This window comes from Pinus tabuliformis, chromosome 5_2, assembly GCF_031772625.1.
Source record: "Pinus tabuliformis cultivar Carrire ecotype Pingquan chromosome 5_2, CPIR1, whole genome shotgun sequence".
Classification (NCBI taxonomy): Eukaryota; Viridiplantae; Streptophyta; class Pinopsida; order Pinales; family Pinaceae; genus Pinus; species Pinus tabuliformis.
This window is the reverse complement of record NC_142306.1, coordinates 206,779,797-206,798,613: the sequence shown is the minus strand read 5'-3', so window position 1 is coordinate 206,798,613 and position 18,817 is coordinate 206,779,797. Positions and strand designations below refer to the sequence as shown.

The following is an 18,817-nucleotide window of genomic DNA, read 5'->3' as shown; positions in this document are numbered from 1 at the left end:
ACCTACGGAATTTCCCTTGTTTGACGCAGCGGGTTTAACAGGGGCGGGGGAGAAAGCGAAGGCTTTGGCTATTAGCTCATGCTGAGTGGTCAATTTGCACAACTCGAATAATGAGATATTAGCTCGTGTTTTCTTTAAATCTTCGATGATATTATAATCTAAATCCGCGGGTAGGGTAAAGGTTTTGGCATTATGCTTGGTGTGTCCGCGGTGGTCTTAGTAGTAACCCCTTTGGATGCATATTTAGGTGTGGAAGAGTTCCTTTTCGCGCTGGCTGGCGATTTGTTCGGGCATAGATCATCTGTTCCTCTAGGTGAGGAGGAAGATGGTTGACTGGTATCGGTTAGGGGTAAGATCCTATGCAACAAAGCCCTTTTCTTGTCTTCCAGAGAAGGGCCTGCTACAATGCCTTTACTCCTGAGATTGTAACTTTTGGGGAGTCTCCCCAATAAAGGTTTCTTGTGCAGTGCACACGTCTCCACCTCGAATGACCTCGAAAGTTAACACAACAGTTGGGAATGTCACCAGGGCGGGAGTCATCTTCTCCCGACTCGTCAGTTTCCTCTTCTGCTTCCTTGGCGGTCTGGTCTTCTAACAATTGGGTGACAATGGTGGTCATATTATGGAGCCATTGTGGGCAGGTTTTTTCGGAGTGTGAAGCCTGGTGGAAAGTGCAGAAGTTATCTTTGCCTAACTCTTCTACGTTGAAGGTTGAGCTAGGATTTTGCGAGACCTTAGGGGGGAAATTATTGGTCTTTCGAAAAAGGGCTTAGCGGGCTTGGACCCTCCCGAAGCATCACTGGTTCTTCGCTTTAGCTCAGATACTTCGTTGGTTAGCTGTTTTAGAGATTTGGTTAGTCCTTTGAAATCGAAGGAGTCTTTCTCTTTATCTGCCGTTTTACTTGAGGAGGCCTGGTTTTTCTTACCAGAGGACTTTGCGTCTTCTCACGACTCGTGTTCCAAGGCGCCGATCGAAAGAAGATCCTTTTCGGCCTTTAGTGCCGCGGCAAAGTTTTCTACCAGAGTGAGCTTTGCTTTGCGCTTAACGAATACCACAATGTCCTGCGGCAGGGCCCTTGTGTAATAATCAATCGTAATGGAATCATCAAGGGATACATCCATGGGGAATTTGTTTAGAATAGTGGAGACATGTTGTTAAAATTCTTTTACCTTCTTCTTATGGCATTTCAGTGTGCTGAGCTCGATGAGGAGCATGGAAGGTGTCTTATCTTCTGAAAATTTGTCTAGAAAGGATTTTTGGAACTCGTCCCCCGTTCGGATGGAGGCGACGGGTAGTGCACGATACCAAGTGGCTGCTTTATTTTCAAGGGTATGCAGGAATAGGCGGCATGCTACGTTGTCGAATTGGACCTTCATCATTTGCAAAGCTAAATAGAAATTGCTAATGTGGTCATTGGCTGAGGTCCCTTTCTCCAGATCGAACTTTGGGAGGTGCTTCTCAGAATGCCAGGGCATATCATGAAGGAGGCCTTTAAGGTTTAAAGGGGATTGCGCCATCCAGGCCAGCGGCGGGGGATGATTGTTTGCTCTAGGGTTGAAAAGGAGGCGGCGATCATTGCCTTCTGATTCACTATCTGTGCCTGACCTCCTGCTGGTGCGGGGGGGGCGCCTGCCTTCCCTTCTCGGCACTGTGAGATGTCCTATGTCTCTTGTGTTTCTCACGTTCCGGGTGTCTCTTAGGTTTCTAAGGAGACACTGATTGTTGTAAAAGTTTATGCGGTCTCTAAGGTAGTCCCCAACTCCTTGTCCCAAGATCCCATGAGTGCCCCTGGTGAGAGGTTGATTGTTAACGAGGGTTTCCTCAGTGATTCGTCGATTGTTCCCGTGCATTTCCTCTCTATGTATCCGGTTATTCTCGCCAGTAAAGGTATTCTTAGGCTCCCCTTCTTCATCTTCAGGTTGGCTTTCCAACCCTTCGATAGATAGTCTTTCAACAACGTCCGCGTAGTCATCCAGGGCTAAGTCGATTAACTGCGATATAGAGTTAACCAGGACGCCTTGACGCGTATGTTGAAGGTTGGAGGTGCGAGAGTTGGCTAGGGAGTTAGTGGCGAGGATACATCTTAGACCCCTGGCGAATTGGCGTGTGATAGGGCATAGAGCCTTGAGCTGTTCATTAGTGACTTCGTACATGGGAAGTTCCTCTCCTCTAGGGGTGTCTTCAAGGAGGGGAATATGGGGTTCTTCCTGGAGTGGCTTCGTGAAGGGTGGCTCGAAAGGAGGATTATATCGTACTTTAGGGAGCGTGGGAGGCCGAGGTTGATTACTTCCTTGATGGGAAGTCTCTTTGTGAGGAGGGATTTTAGTGCTTGCCATGGCCCTTCCTCTAGCACCAAATTTGTTGATGGGCTGGAATTTTACACCAATAGTCCAGGGGATCTCTCCGGTGTAGGTTCCCAACTAGAGCCTGCACCGAGTGTGCTGGAGATCCCTTCCAGTATGTAGGCCTGACTGCCGTTCAGTTTTATGGAGCTAGCTTCAGATGGAGGTGTGATATAAACTTAGTAGAATGCATGAGCTTTAATAAACACAAGAGAATAATTGACAAATATCCTGTACCATATATATTCCATGAATAGCAAAAGGTAAACCACACAATCTCACATAAAGTTACTGTTAGCAGGACTTTAGATAAGACTTGTGCATACTAGATAAATAATGCTTAACGATTGTAAATCAGTTCACAACAATCAACCATTTATCAGCGTACATAACTGTGCAGTCAAAACAGATTATACTAATACCTAAAGAAATAGTTCATTGGCACGAGTATAGAGTGAGTAAACCAAATACCATTCATACGTAGCAAAACTAGATTTGAAGTATGAAACAGCATGTGGGGAGACCGCACATCAAATAGCTTTCGAGAACATTCGATCCGTCAAGTGAGGAAAATACTCATGGCACAAGCACATAGATATTTGAAGAATTCAATAGTGAAAACGTACAATTAACTCTTGTATTGACTAGAAGGACACCAATTCTCTCAAGCAATATGTCTATGAATCTCCTAAAATAGTCCTCAACAAAAAGCCCTTGGAAATGAGGCATGAGGTTACATTTATAGGATAAGAGGGACCTTTGTTCTACTCTTGACACTTGGACTACCTCATGACCTCTTACCTACCAAATGACTCTTGGCATTCTATGTGACCTTTCATGTTCACAGGGCATTTTTTGCTACCGTAGTACACAAAGGAAAAATGACTACCATCCTAATTGGCTAATCTACAGATGGCAAGTTCCGGAATGTTGAAGCCAAGCTTTTCTGTCAGGTAAGCACGCCATATGTTGTATTCTGCCGCGATGGGAGAGATCTGTGGCTGGCCTTCATCATGTCGGTGTAAGCACTCCAGTGCGTCCGGGAGAAGGGTATTCCGTTTGGCATGTATATGATTATTCAAGGTACACAACTTGGTGTAGATCCTCACTGTTTCTACTATGTAATTCTTGATATTTTCTCTTGATCTCCTCCTGATTTTTTACCTGTCCAATCTCTCCTATAGAGGAGGCCCCATGTAGTTGGATCACTGATTCCAGACTGCTGAACAATTGTCTGTAGGAGGCCAACACCCTCTCCGCATCTTTGGCCAATTTTTCTCTGGACTGAACTTTGATACGAAGTTGGACCCTGGTATTTTGCATAGCGATCCAATCTTTCCTGGGAACTACTGTTGGGGCTTCGGGGTACTTTTCAGACCACTCATGTATTTTATCTAAAGCGGTCATGGCCTCTTTGAGCATGGCAACCCTTTCTTTTGAGTGAGTTTGAATGGTCACTATGGGTGCTATAGTGTGGTGCAGTTTTGCCATTTCTTCATACACTACTACTGAGGCTCTGCGCAACCTCTCTGGGCTTCTGTGTCACTCTTGCAGCCTCTGCGTGGATGACGCAGGCCTTTCTGGCTCTGCGCAGTCTCTACTGCCTCTGCGTGGCTTCCTCTGGCTATGCGTCTGCTTCTTCTGTGCTGATCTCCTGTCTCTTTGTTCCGTGCTTGCTGCCTCCTGACTGCTCTCCAGACCACTGGTTCAATTTCTTAGTAAACCTCACTCCAAAAATTGAATTGATTGGTCTCCCTCAGTGTGTTCTCCAAGTGCCCCTCAACCCTCCTCTTATACTTTTTCTGTTGACATCTCAATGGCCGAGATTAAGTCCTTGATCAACGACTAGGAATAGATCTGGTTTGATGCATGTCTTTTGGACCATTCTAACACAGATTCATATTAATACACATTAATATTTTATTTTCCCTAAGTTTAGACTTAGGGACTCCATTAAAAATATTAATTATTTTAATATCTCCTGATCTTTAGAATCTGCCCAAACCCTTTCTGGGTATCGGAGATCTTATGTGCCCCAACCTCTCCACCAAATTTCGTGGCTAGAGCACATCCGATGCTACCCCAAATCAACACTCGCTCTTAGCGAGGACTGTGCTCTAGCAATACTCCTTGAGTAAGTATTACTCTGATCATCCGACATCGGTACTTGTGCAGATGCTAGGCCTTCCCGGCCAACATCGTCTGCACTGCTGCCTCTTGTACTGCGACCCATGACTCTGCTACTGCCACTGTTGCATCTGTACGATAGCGCCCTCTACATCCGTGCTGCTGCTTGTCCTTTCTCCCAACATTGCATCCGCACTGCAACTTCCTCTGCATCTATGCTGCTGTTGGTCCTTTCTCCCAACACTGCATTTGCACTGCAACTCCCTCTTCATTCGTGCTGCTAACACACTACTTCTGAAAGGGGTTCTTTACCATCCCCATCTTTTCCTTGTAGTCAAATTTTGACTTTCCAAGGGCCTTGGTGAGGATATCTGCCATTTGTTCCCTTGTAGGAGTGTAGCTCAACTGTACAACTCCTCGTTGGACACAATGTCTGACAAAGTGACACTGGATATCAATATGCTTTGACCTATCATGAAATACTGGATTCTCAGAGAGTTTGATGCAACTATGATTATCACACATGATCCTCGTCTCCTCCAGATTTCTTCTGAATAGGTATACCAACAATTTTCTAAGCCATATGGCCTCACATGAAGTTGTGTTTGCTGCCATATATTCTGCCTCAGACGAGCTCAGAGCCACAGACTTTTGTTTCTTGCTGCACCTGGAGGTTATTTCTGATCCAATGTTGAAACAGTACCCAGAGGTACTTTTCCGATCCACTGAACTTCCTGCCCAATCTGCATCAGTAAATCCACTCAACCTAATATCCTTCCCCTTGTTGTACAAGAGCCCATAATCAACTGTTCCCTGTAAATACTTGAGAACGTGCTTGGCTGCTGCCCAGTGAGCCCTCTTTGGTTCCACCATGAACTGACTAAGGGTGTTGACAACGTAGCAAATATCTAGCCTGGTATTGACTAGATACATCAGGGACCCTATGAGCTATCGGTATAGGGTGGGATCGACGTCCTTGTCTTCTGATGCATCAATCTTCTTCCTGTTGGTGATCATTGGCGTAGCCATAGGTCTATAGTCTTGCATCCCGAAACTTTTCAGGATTTCTGTAGCATACCTTCCTTGCCCAAGGAAGATTTCTCCTTTCTGCTGCCAAACTTCCAACGCTAGGAAATAGTGCATTCGTCCTAGATCCTTCATATCGAACTCTGTGGCTAGATTTTTCTTGCAGTCTTCAATGAGTCTGGATGATCCTGTCAGGAAGAGATCATCCACATATAATACTAAGATAAGTGGCTCGCTCTCTACGACCAGATAGTAGAGATTCGGATCCGCGTCACTCTTGACAAACCCCATCTTCTGCAAGTAGCCATCTATTCGACCATACCACGCTCTTGGTGCCTGCTTCAGCCCATACAAGGCTTTCTTTAGTCTGCATACATGAGACTTCTTCTCATGAGTTTCAAAGCCCTCTGGTTGTTCAATGTATACTTCTTCTTCTATTACCCCGTTCAGAAATGCCGTCTAGACATCCATATGATGGATCTCCCATCCCATCTGGGTTGCAAGAGATATCACGGTCCTAATAGATGTATACTTGGCTACTGGGGTGAAGGTTTCCTCATAGTCAATCCCTTCCTTTTGAGCATACCCCTTAGCCACAAACCCGACCTTGTATTTTTCAATACTGTTGTCCGCAGCATATTTGATCTTGTAGATCCATCTTGAACCTACCACAAATCTGTCTTGAGGCCTTGACACCACCTTCCAGACATCGTCTACCATTATGGAGTTACACTCCTCCACCATCATAGCTAGCTAGACCTGATGCTGAGCTGCCTCCTTGAAGCTGGCAGACTCTCCATCCTGAGGTAATAACGCTTGATACCTGTCTGGCTGTTTTCGCTCCCTTTTACTGTTCCTTGGCGCTCCAATGAAGTTTTCTGCATTACGCAGAATCTGACGAAGTTCCTTTCTGGTTCTTCCTCTGCCAACAGGTGCTTCTGTTCGCTCCTCTTCCTCATCCTGAGAATCTTCCTAATCTGAGGAAGGATTCTTCACTTTCGTTGGTTGAAGAGGCATGACCAATGGATCCTCTTTTGACTGCTCCTTGGTAGGTATTTCATGAGATCTTCTGAAAGCTCTGTACTCCATGAACTTTACATCTCGTCGTATTACTACCTTCCTACTCTCTGGAAGATAGATCCTGTATGCCTTAGCATTCTCGCTATATCTTGCTAGATACCCCTTTTCTATAGTCTGATCCAGCTTCTTCCTCCTTTCTTCGGATATGCGACAATATGCCAAACTCCTAAAAATCTTGAAATGACCGACTTCAGGTGTCTTCCTAGTGAAGATTTTCTTTGGAGTAATCTTGCCTAATGCCTAATGAGGAGTCCTGTTCTGAACGTAGACAACTCTGTTGCATGCCTCTGCGCATAGGAATTTTGGCATATCTTGATCATACAACATGGCCCTAGCTGCTTCTACAATAGTCCTGTTTCTCGTTTTTGCCACCCCATTCTGCTCCGGATTGTAGGGAGCTGTCCACTCTCTTCTGATGCCCTCCTTAGTGCAATAATCAGTGAAGTCCTTATCGACATATTCTCCACCATTATCTACGTGCAAGACTTTTATTTTCTTACTTGTCAGATTCTCCACTAGAGCCTTGAACTCCTTGAATCGACAGAAAACCTCATCCTTGGTTTTCAGAAAATAGATCCAAATTTTCCTCGAGTGGTCATCAATGAAGGTAAGGAAATACTCGGCACCGCTAAGTGCTTTGACGGACATAGGTCTGCAGATATCTGAGTGTATCAATCCTGGTACACTCTTGGCCCTGTTGTTGCTCTTAGGAAATGTCGCCTTGGCATACTTTCCTAGAGCGCATCCCTTGCATACATCATCTCGTACCGTACTCAGATCCGGAACTCCTATTATAGTGCTCCTAAGAATTCTCAGAGCTCCATGGTGCAAGTGACTCATCCTTCTGTGCCATAGTTTGTTAAAGTCTCTGTCCCCATGACTGCCTATTAGTGCCATTGGAGATTCTAGTTGTAATCTATACAACCTATTACTTTTGATCTCGATCTGCACTTTCTTTTCCCAACTCGGGAAAAGAAAGTAAGTTCATCCCCAATCCTGGCACATGCAACACATTTGTGGCACAGAACCGCTCTCCCGATTCTGTCTGAAAAATTATTGTACCCTTTCCTACTGGAGTACACTTTGCCTTGTTCCCCATGGTGATCTGAAAGTTCATCTTCTTTTCTCGATATTTTGAGAAACACTCCCTGATTGCTGTCATATGCCACGAGGCTTCACTGTCTATATACCATACTTATGATGATGCAACACTAGTCATGCATGCCACTTCTTCTTCCAACCTGTAAGCCAACATAGTTAAATCGAAATTTCTCTCTCTTGTGCAATCTTCTGAAAAGCTGCATGAGTCCCCTGAGGTGGATGCCTCTGCATCGTGTTCTCAACCCATAATTGAATTTCCCTTTCTGTCTCTAATTACTTGCTTTGATACCATGTGAAATTTCTATCACTGCAACAACTAATTTATTTTTCCTACTTATTTCATCATAAGTTATTCATGAAATTACTTCAACAAACATTAAAATAAATACTTCTGCAGATATCACACTGTAATACAAAAATAAACATATGCACACATTGACACAATTATTTTGGACTAATGTTCCTAGAAAAACCCAATGTGGGAAAACCGGTGCAGTAAGGGAGGATTTTATTATTCAACAATTTTCTTGTACAACAGGGTGCCAAACTAGCTTACCCACAGATAGACAAAGTTCCAACACTTTTCTAAACCTAGCATAGGCCCTACTGAGCTATGCTATAGCTTGAAACCCTCTGCGTTAGCCTACTGAGGCTCTGCGCAGCCTCTTTGGGCTTCTGCGTCACTCCTGCAGCTTCTGCATGGATGACGCGGGCCCTTTTAGCTTTGTAGTCTCTGCGGCCTCTGCATGGCTTTCTCTGGCTCTTCGTATGCTTCTTCTGCGCTGATCTCCCGTCTCTCAGTTACGTACTTGCTCCTCCTGACTGCTGTCTAGACCATTGGTTCAATTTCTCAGCAAACCCTGCGTCTGCTTCTTTTGCGTTGATCTCCCATCTCTCTGTTCCCGTACTTGCTGCCTCCTGACTGCTCTCCAGACCACTAGTTCAATTTCTCACCAAACCCTGCTCCAGAAATTGAACTGACTGGTCTCCCTCATCGTGTTTTGTTCTCCAAGTGCCCCTCAAGCCTCCACTTATACTTTTTTTGTTGACATCTCAACGGCCGAGATTAAGTCCCTAATCAACGGCTAAGATTAGATCTGGCTTGATCCATGTCTTTTGGACCATTCTAACACAGATTCATATTAATACACATTAATATTTTATTTCCCCTAAGTTTAGACTTAGGGATTCCATTAAAATTATTAATTATTTTAATATCTCCTGATCTTTTTAGAATCTGCCCAAACCCTTTCTGGGTATTGGAGATTTTATGTGCCCCAACCTTTCCACCAAATTTCGTGGCTAGAGCACATCTGATGCTACCCAAATCAACAAAGTCTCTATCAAATGAGCTAGCAGAATTGAAACAATGGTCAAGCGAGACTACCGTGAGCAACAAGCCTCCTAGGTTCAATTTGTTGAGAAAGGCTACTAACTTTGGCAGTAACATCAACCAGCCGACCACGTCTGTATAGAGCTCGAGCTACAGTTGAAGAAACTGCAAATGTCAGACACGCAGTGAATACACTGGGTTGTGTTTTTGCAGCTGAGAAGAAGAGCCCTGAAGAACAGCCATCGAGTGAGGACTCAACCCAACAACAAAACACTCGATACAACTTGAGAATCCAAGGGCCGACCTCCGAACAAGAGTTGAATAAGCATAAATTAAAAGAGCATTTACTAAGGAAGATCACACTGGCCGTCAACTGATCCAAAATGGATTTTGGATAGACTCCTAAGTCTAAGTGTTCCTCATAGAGGAAAATGAAAGTTCAAGGAAGTTCCTGGAAATAGCTCCATGGCAGAGATCTTTTCATTCTGAATCTAATGCAACTTGAATGGGCAAAAATGGACTTAGAATGCAAAAGTTATCATAGAAAGAAAATGCCCTTTGTTATTTGGAAAAAGAGGCAAAATCCCCTAAAAATGGCAGAAAAACCCTTATAAAGGGAAATCGCATCGGAGAAGGGTCCAAGAGATGGACTTAAGCGGAAAGGGAAGAGACACTCGATCTCCGATATATTAGGTCGGAGATAGGCCTGTGTTCGATGGCGGGACCTCGGGCAATACGATATTGCGATCGCCGATATGATCGGCGTCGGCAATGCCACGAGGCAAAGGATGGACCCTCGAACCAATGCGACTTGCGATTGCGATATATCGGATCGCAATGTTGCGTCGCAGCGATATAAGGGGGCGATAACATGCCGGAACCGACGGATTTATAAGCACGACTTCATAACATTTGAGTTCCGCCATAAAGGGACTTTCCTGTGTATAAGCGCGTTTCGGTGTAAAAACTGAAATACAAAGGAAATTACCCGAAGTGATAAAGCGGACCCGAAAGGGAATTATAAACACGACACCATGTTATTTGAGTTCCATAAAGGCGGGATTTCAGGCGGACCTCAGGTGGAACGCAGTATTGCGCTGGCTCCGCCCGAGCCCACACACTGGTCGACACGTGGCTGGCAGAGGAGAGAGGAAAACCGCCTTTTCAGGCGGGTAACCTCCCTACTCCTAAGTCGCCCGAAATTGGATATCGACCGTTGATCGAAGATCCCACAGATCAATGGTGGGGATTGCAATAGTAGCCAAAGGCGGATGCGATGCGATATTAGGGTGGATGCGATAAATTTTCAAGTCCGATAGAAAGAGTTCTGTTGGGGTTTTCACGTATTTCCTGTGTATTTGGGATTTTACCCAAAACGCTTATGCGATGCGATATAACGCCAATGGCAGACCTGATAGGGATTTTAGGGGCGATTGAATGGAATTTCACGTCCAATAGTGTATTTTCTAGAAATCTCTGTGTAATGAAATTTTCTCTGTTTTCGGGTTTTTGCCTAAGAGAAGGCCCCAAAACCTCTGTAACCGCTCCAGATCCTCATGCCACGCTGCAATCGATCATTTTTACAGGAAATGATGCATTTTGAAGCAATAGAGCAAGATGGCCAGTCGAACTGACAAGGAGCAGTGAAGCCGTAGAGGAGCAAAAAGATGATACGCAAAGAAACAGCTGGGGTAGCCGAACAACCGAAAAAGTACCTCAAAGGAGGCAGAAGCAAGAGAGAAGAGGGAGCGAAAAAGCTAATGCGCAGAGCAACTGAGGGAGTCTTTGGGGTCACTTGGAGGTCAAGTGAAAAGCCAGAGAGCTGAAAGTTGCAGAAAGCCAAGCCAGAGCCAAAGAAGCCAGAGCCGAGAGTCAGAGCCAGAGCCAAGCACCAGAGTGAGAGCCTAGTTGAGTTGACTAGAGCTCATGGAGACGTAGCCCAAGAGTTTTGGGTGAACTCCTAATTAAATTGTTGTCTTATGTGTTTGTTATTTGTTGTGATATTTTACTGTTATATGCATGTTATATCAGCATAAACAACAGACTTTTAGAGCACATAAACAGTCAAAAAATAAACACCAGCATACACCTGATTTTCAAGCACATATTTAATTCCGCATTGGTTAATCATAAAGATTTGGGAATATTTAAGCTTTGGAAGTGGGTCAGGTTCTTGTAAGTTAGACAAGAAGCCTAAGTGCCCCATTTTCAGATCATCAACTCAACCCAGAACACTCAGGGCAAGTCTGGAAATGTGGCTACAACGAAAAGTACTTCCGCAAACAACAAAAGTAAGCCCATCATTCCGGAAGTAGCAGATTAAGCGACTCCTCCAGGTACTTCGACAATGTCTCCTGCATTTGATTATAACATAGTGGATGACATGAAGAAAGCTCACACAAATATCTCACTTTTTGAACTGACAAAGATCGTGAGCCAACAGGAACTGCTTGTCCGTGCACTTGAACAGTCTGGCTCAGGTAATGATGCTTCTTCGCAGAAAGGATCTAGCAAGTCCTTTGGTTCCCTAGAATCCATACTTAATGCTTTAACATTGTATGCAAATACACTCCACCCTCCATTTTTGTTAACATTTGAAGTTTTCTATTATAATGTGCACAATTTCTTAGTCGACTCCGATGCATCTATAAACGTAATGCCTTTATCTGTAGCAAAGAAAATCAATGCAAAATGGGATAAAATAGATGCACAAATCGTTCAACCAGATATGACTCTTCTCCATGCTATTGGTGTACTTAGAAATGTGCTTATACACTTATCATCCGACCAACGAGTTCATCAATGTATAGATATAGTAATTATGGACATTCCGGAAGCATACAGTGTATTGTTGAGCAGAGATTGATCCAACAAATTACAAGGGTATTTTGCTACGGACTGGTCGCACTTATGGCTTCTGTAAAAGGGCAGAAACAATCAAATTTGGGTGAACTCAGAGCCTTACATGAAACTTACTCTCACTCCCCTCGAAGGTAAAAATTAACCAATGGCTTTTGCGGATCTTATCTTTGGAAATTGCTTCTTAGAAACTGATATGGGGTGCTATTTTTCTCAGCCATCCCCAGTCCACATGACACACAATTGGAACTCCTTAGTCCAACTGGTGAAAATGACATTTGTACTGTAAGTAGTAGTAGTAGTACTAGTGTAGTACATAGTCCTTGTACATATGATGTTTGGACATTCTATTTTGATGGTTCGAAGACGTAGGAGGGCTCTGGAGCTAGTTGTGTTTTAGTAGACTCGCGACAGAGAAAACATCTGATCTTCAGCCACTAGGAATTCGAGTGCAAAAACAACACCGTTGAATATGAAGCACTCATCTTGGGCTTACAAAGGGCCATTGACCTCAATGTTGGAATTCTCATGGCAGTATGTGACTTAGAAATTGTCATATGACAGGTACGTGATATTATACACTATGTGTCACCTCATCTAAAAGGTTATCAACAAGAGGTATGGCGTTTGATTTCTCATTTCCAAGCTTTCAATATCATTTCTGTTCCTTGGATGCATAACACAACTGCGGATGCATTAGCAAATGCTGTTGCTAGGTTATCACTGCTTAGGGACGGTTTTTCTGTAGAGATTGTTTATAAACCATCCGTCCTCGACATCATTACTAATTTACTCGTTTTCAATGATGACCAACATATACTACACTTCATGGCGAATGCTGATGTATTCAAAGATGCAACTATCGACGAAGACAAGCACGAGAAAGTGTTGCAGAATGCAGCTTGCGTAAACAAAGAGAACCCCATGTCGAAAGGCGTGGTATCATTGGAAAAGCTGTATGACTTGCAAAATCGCTTCAAGGGGCCAGTTAACGCCAAAACCCATAGCTCAACGCTGTTGCATGAGCAAATAAATCTTAGAACAGAAAAAGATCTTAAGTTTGTTAATTTCGATACTTGCTACACACCACATGAGTGACAAGATTTCATTCGCTTATTCAAGCAGTACCAAGATATTTTCGCGTGGATGTATGACGAGCTCAAAACTTATGACACACGAATAATCCAGCACGTGATTGCGATTTAAGAAGGGGCCAAGCCTTTTCAACAAAAGCTGCAAAAGGTACATCTGACGCTTGAACCTTTGATTTGAAAGGACTTAAGGAAGCTGCTGGATGCTTAGATCATATATAAAGTGCGACATTTAACCTAGGTATCAAATCTGGTCATAATAAGAAAGAAGTCCGGGGAAATCCGCTTGTGTGTTGATTTCCGCAACTTAAACGAGCCTCAGACAAAGATGACTACCCTGTGCCGTCTATGGAACAGATACTGCAGACAATATTGGGGTCAGAAATGTTTTCTTTGCTAGTTGGGTATTCTGGTTACAACTAGGTTCTGGTCTTAGAGCCTGACAGACTTAAGACAACATTTTGCACAAAGTGGGGATTGTTCGCATTTGGAAGAATGCCATTTGGGCTAGTAAATGCCAGTGCGACATTTCAACGCCCAATGGACATCACATTTCGCGGATTGATCAAGCAGTGGATAATGGTCTATCTAGACGATGTTATGGTGTTTTCCAAGAAAAAATCTGACCACCTATGCTATTTGAAGAAAATGTTCGAGGAATGTCGGAAATATGAGATATCTCTTAATCCCAAGAAGAGTATTTTTGTAGTGTCTGAGGGTAATCTCTTGGGCCATATTATCGTGAAGAGTGGGATTAAGGTAGACCCGAAAAGGGTCAAAGCTATAACGCAGATTACCTTCCCAGTAAACAAAAATGCTATGCAGTCCTTCCTGGGAAAGATAAATTTTCTCCGCAAATTCATTTATAATTTTTCTCCTCAAATTCATTTATTCGCAAATTCATTTATGATTACGCTTAGATCGTGAAACCCATGTAGGAGATGGCAAGGAAGGATGCAATATATAAGTGGGATAAGAGGGAAAAGGATGTGTTTTCCCATATCAAGCAAGCTATCACAGACGCACTTGCTTTGTACAACCCAAATTTCAACAAAGGTTTTCTGCTTTACACTTTCACTTCTAATACTTCTCTCTCCGCTGTGCTTACACAAAAGGAGTATCAGAATAATGAGCGACCAATATCTTTCATGAGTTCCAACCTTCAAGGACCCGAACTCAACTACCCTGCCATTGACAATCACGCTTATGTAGTCTACAAGGCGGTGAAGCACTTCCGACCCTATCTCTTAAAAAATCATTGTATTATCTTTGTGCTGCATCTAGAAGTTAGATCACTATTTGTTCAACAAGAGCTGGGTGAAAGAAGAGTGAACTTGATGATTGGTTTGCAGGAGTATGACTTAGAGTTCAAGCCAGTTCACATGATCAAGGGCCATGGTCTTTGTTGGCTAGCAACAAAAGCAGTAGATGCAAAAGAAGAAGATCCATTAGGATGGGATAATGAAATCGAAATGTATAATCTTCAGCGAGCTTCCCCCACTACCATCACAAACACTTGGTACACGGATGTGTGCCAGTATCTTGAGCATGGCACCTTGCCCTCTCACTTATCCACATGGCAAAAGAGGGCACTCAGGCTCAAAGCATTATCTTACCAATTGGTGCATGGAGTGCTTTTCAGAAAGCACCATAACAAAGTTCTGCTCAGGTGCTTGGAAGCGCACGATTCAGAGATAGTACTGCGTGATCTCTGTGATGGACCAACTGGGAGATACTTCGCGGACGAGACAACTGCACACAAGGTTATGCGGGCCAGTTTCTATTGACCCACATTATTCGAAGGTGCTCATGCCTACGCTCGCAAGTGTTTGGTTTGTCAAAGGTGTGCTGACAAAGAAAGGAAGTGAGTGGCCTCATTGCAGCCTATTGCAGTGGAAAAACCATTTCAACAATGGGGCTTAGATGTGATTGGTGAATTTTTTCTGCACTCGTCAAAACAACACCATTATATCCTTACTGCTATAGACTACACGTGGTGGGTAGAAGCAATTCCACTCAAACAGGTGAATGATTAGGAAGTCATCAACTTCCTTAAGCAGAATATCATCTCCAGGTTTGACATTCCGACTTCACTTGTTTTTGACAATGCAACGTATTTCTCATCATTAAAATTATATGATTTTGCATTGGAAAATGGAATCGTATTGAAACATTCAGCTAATTATTATCCACAGGGAAATGGTCTTGTTGAGTCTACAAATAAGAACCTCATCTGCATTATCAAAAAGACCATTTTCTCTGAATAGAGGAACTGGCACTCTGCTTTGGTGAATGCCTTATGGGCTGACCAAATCACACCAAAACGCTCTAAATACGTCTCCTTGCTTCCTAGTGTACGAAAAAGAAGCCATCCTACCCTCAAACATCTACCTACTTTCCCTTCAACTTTCACAGGAATCCCAAGGCAAGCCATGCTTATTGGTTCAACATAGGATAAACACCCTTCACAAGCTATAGGAAGAAAGGAAAAAAGCAAAAGAAAAATTCTCACTTCACCAGAGTTGTATCAAGAGGTGGTTCGACAAGAATTCTGCAGGGAAGAATGAATTCAGTGTGGGTGACTTATTCTTGAAGTGGGACAAAGCCTACGAGGACAAAGGCAAGCACACTAAGTTCTAATCCCTGTGGATCAGACCACTTATCATACACAAAAAGCTTGGCCAACACACATATTAGTCTGCAATCACTAGACGGGAGGATTGGCTCTCTTCTCGTTAATGGCCAAGACTTAAAACATTATTTTCAATGATGATTTGGGGCTGTGCCTTGCCCTATGTACATAGTTTCTTTTCTTGCTTATTGTGTGTTGGTCTTGTTTTGTTTTCGTTTGTGTAAATAAACATCGAGTGTGTACGTGTTTTTCGGCTTCTTTGCATGTGGTTGAATTGAAAAGTGTCTTGTGACACCACAACATTTGGCTAACTTTTGGTCCTCCGTCCTTGTGTTTGTTACATCTTTTGGTTGATGAAGTTCCGACAGAAAATACGATCCGTCCATAAGCAGGGTTTTGGTCAAACCATGATACTTGTGTCTATTTTGGAAACTTTATGCCACACTTGGTTTTGTGTTTCGGTGTTTTTACGCTTATCCAATTAGTAGATGAGGATAAAGGGGAAAACTATAAATGAGCAAACCTAAATCAATGGTCTTTATTTTCTTCTTTGAAGGAATAACCTCTCCTGCTCTCAATAAGTCGAGATTTCTCTTCCACCCACAAAATGAATAAGTGCCATTGCACAGTCCTCTTAAATACATAAATAAAGGCAAAAGAAGAGAAAGGCTTGCTGCGTAGAGATGTGAAGTGAGCAACTGCGCTGGGGTACTGTCTAGGCTCACTGGCAGCGAAGCAATGTTTGTGTTCCTGTAGTGACTCTGCTAGGGTATTATCCAGGTCTGTTGGCAGCGGAGCAATACTAAAGATGAAAAACTATACTCTGAAAATCTAAAGCTTGCAAACTTCACTACCTTTTCTGATTCGAAACATTGCGATATTGCTGAATCTTATGCTTGTGTTCAAACGAGAGAGGCACAAAGGGGACCATGTCTATTTATAGGGTAAGTGGGGAAGCCAAAGTGATCTGCACGATGAATCAATACTCCCTGAAGAACTGAGACCCTGCACGAAAGAGTTAATTGAGATAGAGAAGCTGGAATTCTACCAGTGTGTCGCTAAGTGTTGTCGCTGCTACAACGCCCTCCAAATTTTGGCCTGCACCAAATTTCAGAGCCTACCTTGGTCTTGTATATTGTCGTCGCAATCATTGAGACCCATTTCACGTGTTTTCTTTAATTGTTTTGGTCCCTTTTGCAAGAAAGGCGAAATGTTGTCTTTTCGCACGTTAGTTGTTGCACAATGTGTATAAGCTTGTTTTGGTGGTTTCAAGGGGTTATCGTTGATCTAACCGTGTAAACATCCGTCGCACTTATTTCCAAAGTTTTAAGCACTGTTGCACAAGTGTTGTCACGGTCGTTGCAAAGTGTATCTTTGGTGTCGCAATTGTCATAAGTCATCGTAAAGTTGTCGCACTGAGGGAAAAGTATTGTCCATATGTCCTTGATGATCTATGTTGATGAGTCGTCAAGTGTTCTAAACTTCTAATTGTGTCATAATAGTCAAGTCACATCACTGTTCACATCAGAGCACTAATCCCACACTTAGCCAAATTTCAGAAATTTCCTAGCAACTTAGCCTCATCTGGCCTTCCTCAACTGCGCATTGTGCAGTTCCAACCCTCAAGCTGCAACCCTGCACCTTGACACTATGCATTGTGCAGTTTCAACCCTCAAGTTGCAACCCTACCCCTTGACACTGCACAATGTGCAATTCTTGCCTCTGGGACTATGCACTGCACAGTTCCAGTGCTCATGCCCGGACCTTGGCCTCCAGAATTGCGCAATCCTGCCCTCCAACCTGGCCTCAACTGTGCATTGCACAATGTTTGAGCTGAAGCCCAGTCGTTGAGCTCCTGATCTGCGTAATTGCACAATCTCTGAGCTCAAGCTCAACCCTTGAGCTCCTGAGCTGCGCAATTGTGCAATCACCAGGTCTATTCTGCGTCCCTGAATTGTGCTGTTGGTTGAAACAGTGCAAAACCCCTCAGCCCGGCTCACTAATTCCCAAAACTGTGCAATCTGCCTGCCCAGTCTCTTTTTATTATGACTTTAGCTATTTGTACTAAGAAGACACCACTTTTAGATTCTCTTTTATTATGTCTTTGGCTGTTTGTACTAAGAAGATACCACCTTTACCACCATGGTACAATTTTTTTTTTGTGCTTTCTCCTTGTGTGGTGGTTTATCATGGTTGGGTTCTTGTTCTTCACTGTGGTATATCTTTGTCTATGGAGTTTCGAGGTTATAGTTTATTGTTTTATTTGATGCATTGGTTGATGGTTGTGAGGTGCTACTTGGTATCTTTGGTAGATGTTGTCATGGTTGTCTTTTAGACTCTCGTTTTATTATGACTTTAGCTGTTTGTACTAAGAAGACACCACTTTTAGATTCTCTTTTTATTATGTCTTTGGCTGTTTGTACTAAGAAGATACCATCTTTACCACCATGGTACAAAAATTTGACAGCACATGTGAAGCCGCTTTCTATGAACCCCTCGTTTTATACCTAGATAAAGTTATGTTCATTGAAAGTGAGAATGCTATCCTAAGCCTAGTGATCCCCTCTTTTCATTTAGACTTAAGCTTTATTTTCCCAACATGTGCTGAAAAGGGCACACATCTTCATGCAAAGTGTATCATTATATAAGGGGATTTATCATATTATACTATGTGGGGTCCTTTGCTCAGATTTTAAGTGTTGAGGGCATATGTGAGAGTGTTACATGATGCGTTTGAGGAGGGGGGCCATGATTCAATGTCACACACATAAAGTGACCCTCATCTGTAATCCACAAAGTGGGATTGTAATGTGGGCTGCTCACATGATATGTTAAAGAATTGTTGAACAAAGCCGTAATTCATTGCCTTCATAGCTGGAGCGATACCTTCATTCATTGAATTATATCTCTAACTCTATGCAATGCCAAATTGGGCACATATGTTAATAATGTGCCACCTTCAATTTTCTTTTCAATGTTGGTGGCTTGGATACATATGAGGTTGTGGGTCTTGGATGTAGTATAGATGGTGATACCCTTGCCTTAGAATTCCACTAACATTAGAATTTTAGTAGCCCTAATTAGGGAATCCACCCTTGTGTTGGAGGAGAGCGGGCCTAAACAACAGAGAAGAGAGTTGGCGAGGTGACAGTGGTTGACCTCATAGTTATCATAGTTACCAATTCTATCATCTAGATACTTTGGGCTTTCACATATTCAGGATGA

The 18,817-nt window shown here is 43.1% G+C and overlaps 1 protein-coding gene across 2 annotated transcripts in view; it reads left to right on the top strand.

Moving 5' to 3' along the window:
• The window catches only part of LOC149158284 (influenza virus NS1A-binding protein), a 190,686-nt gene that overhangs the window by 85,321 nt on the left and 86,548 nt on the right, over positions 1 to 18,817 (top strand). The window lies entirely within an intron of this gene.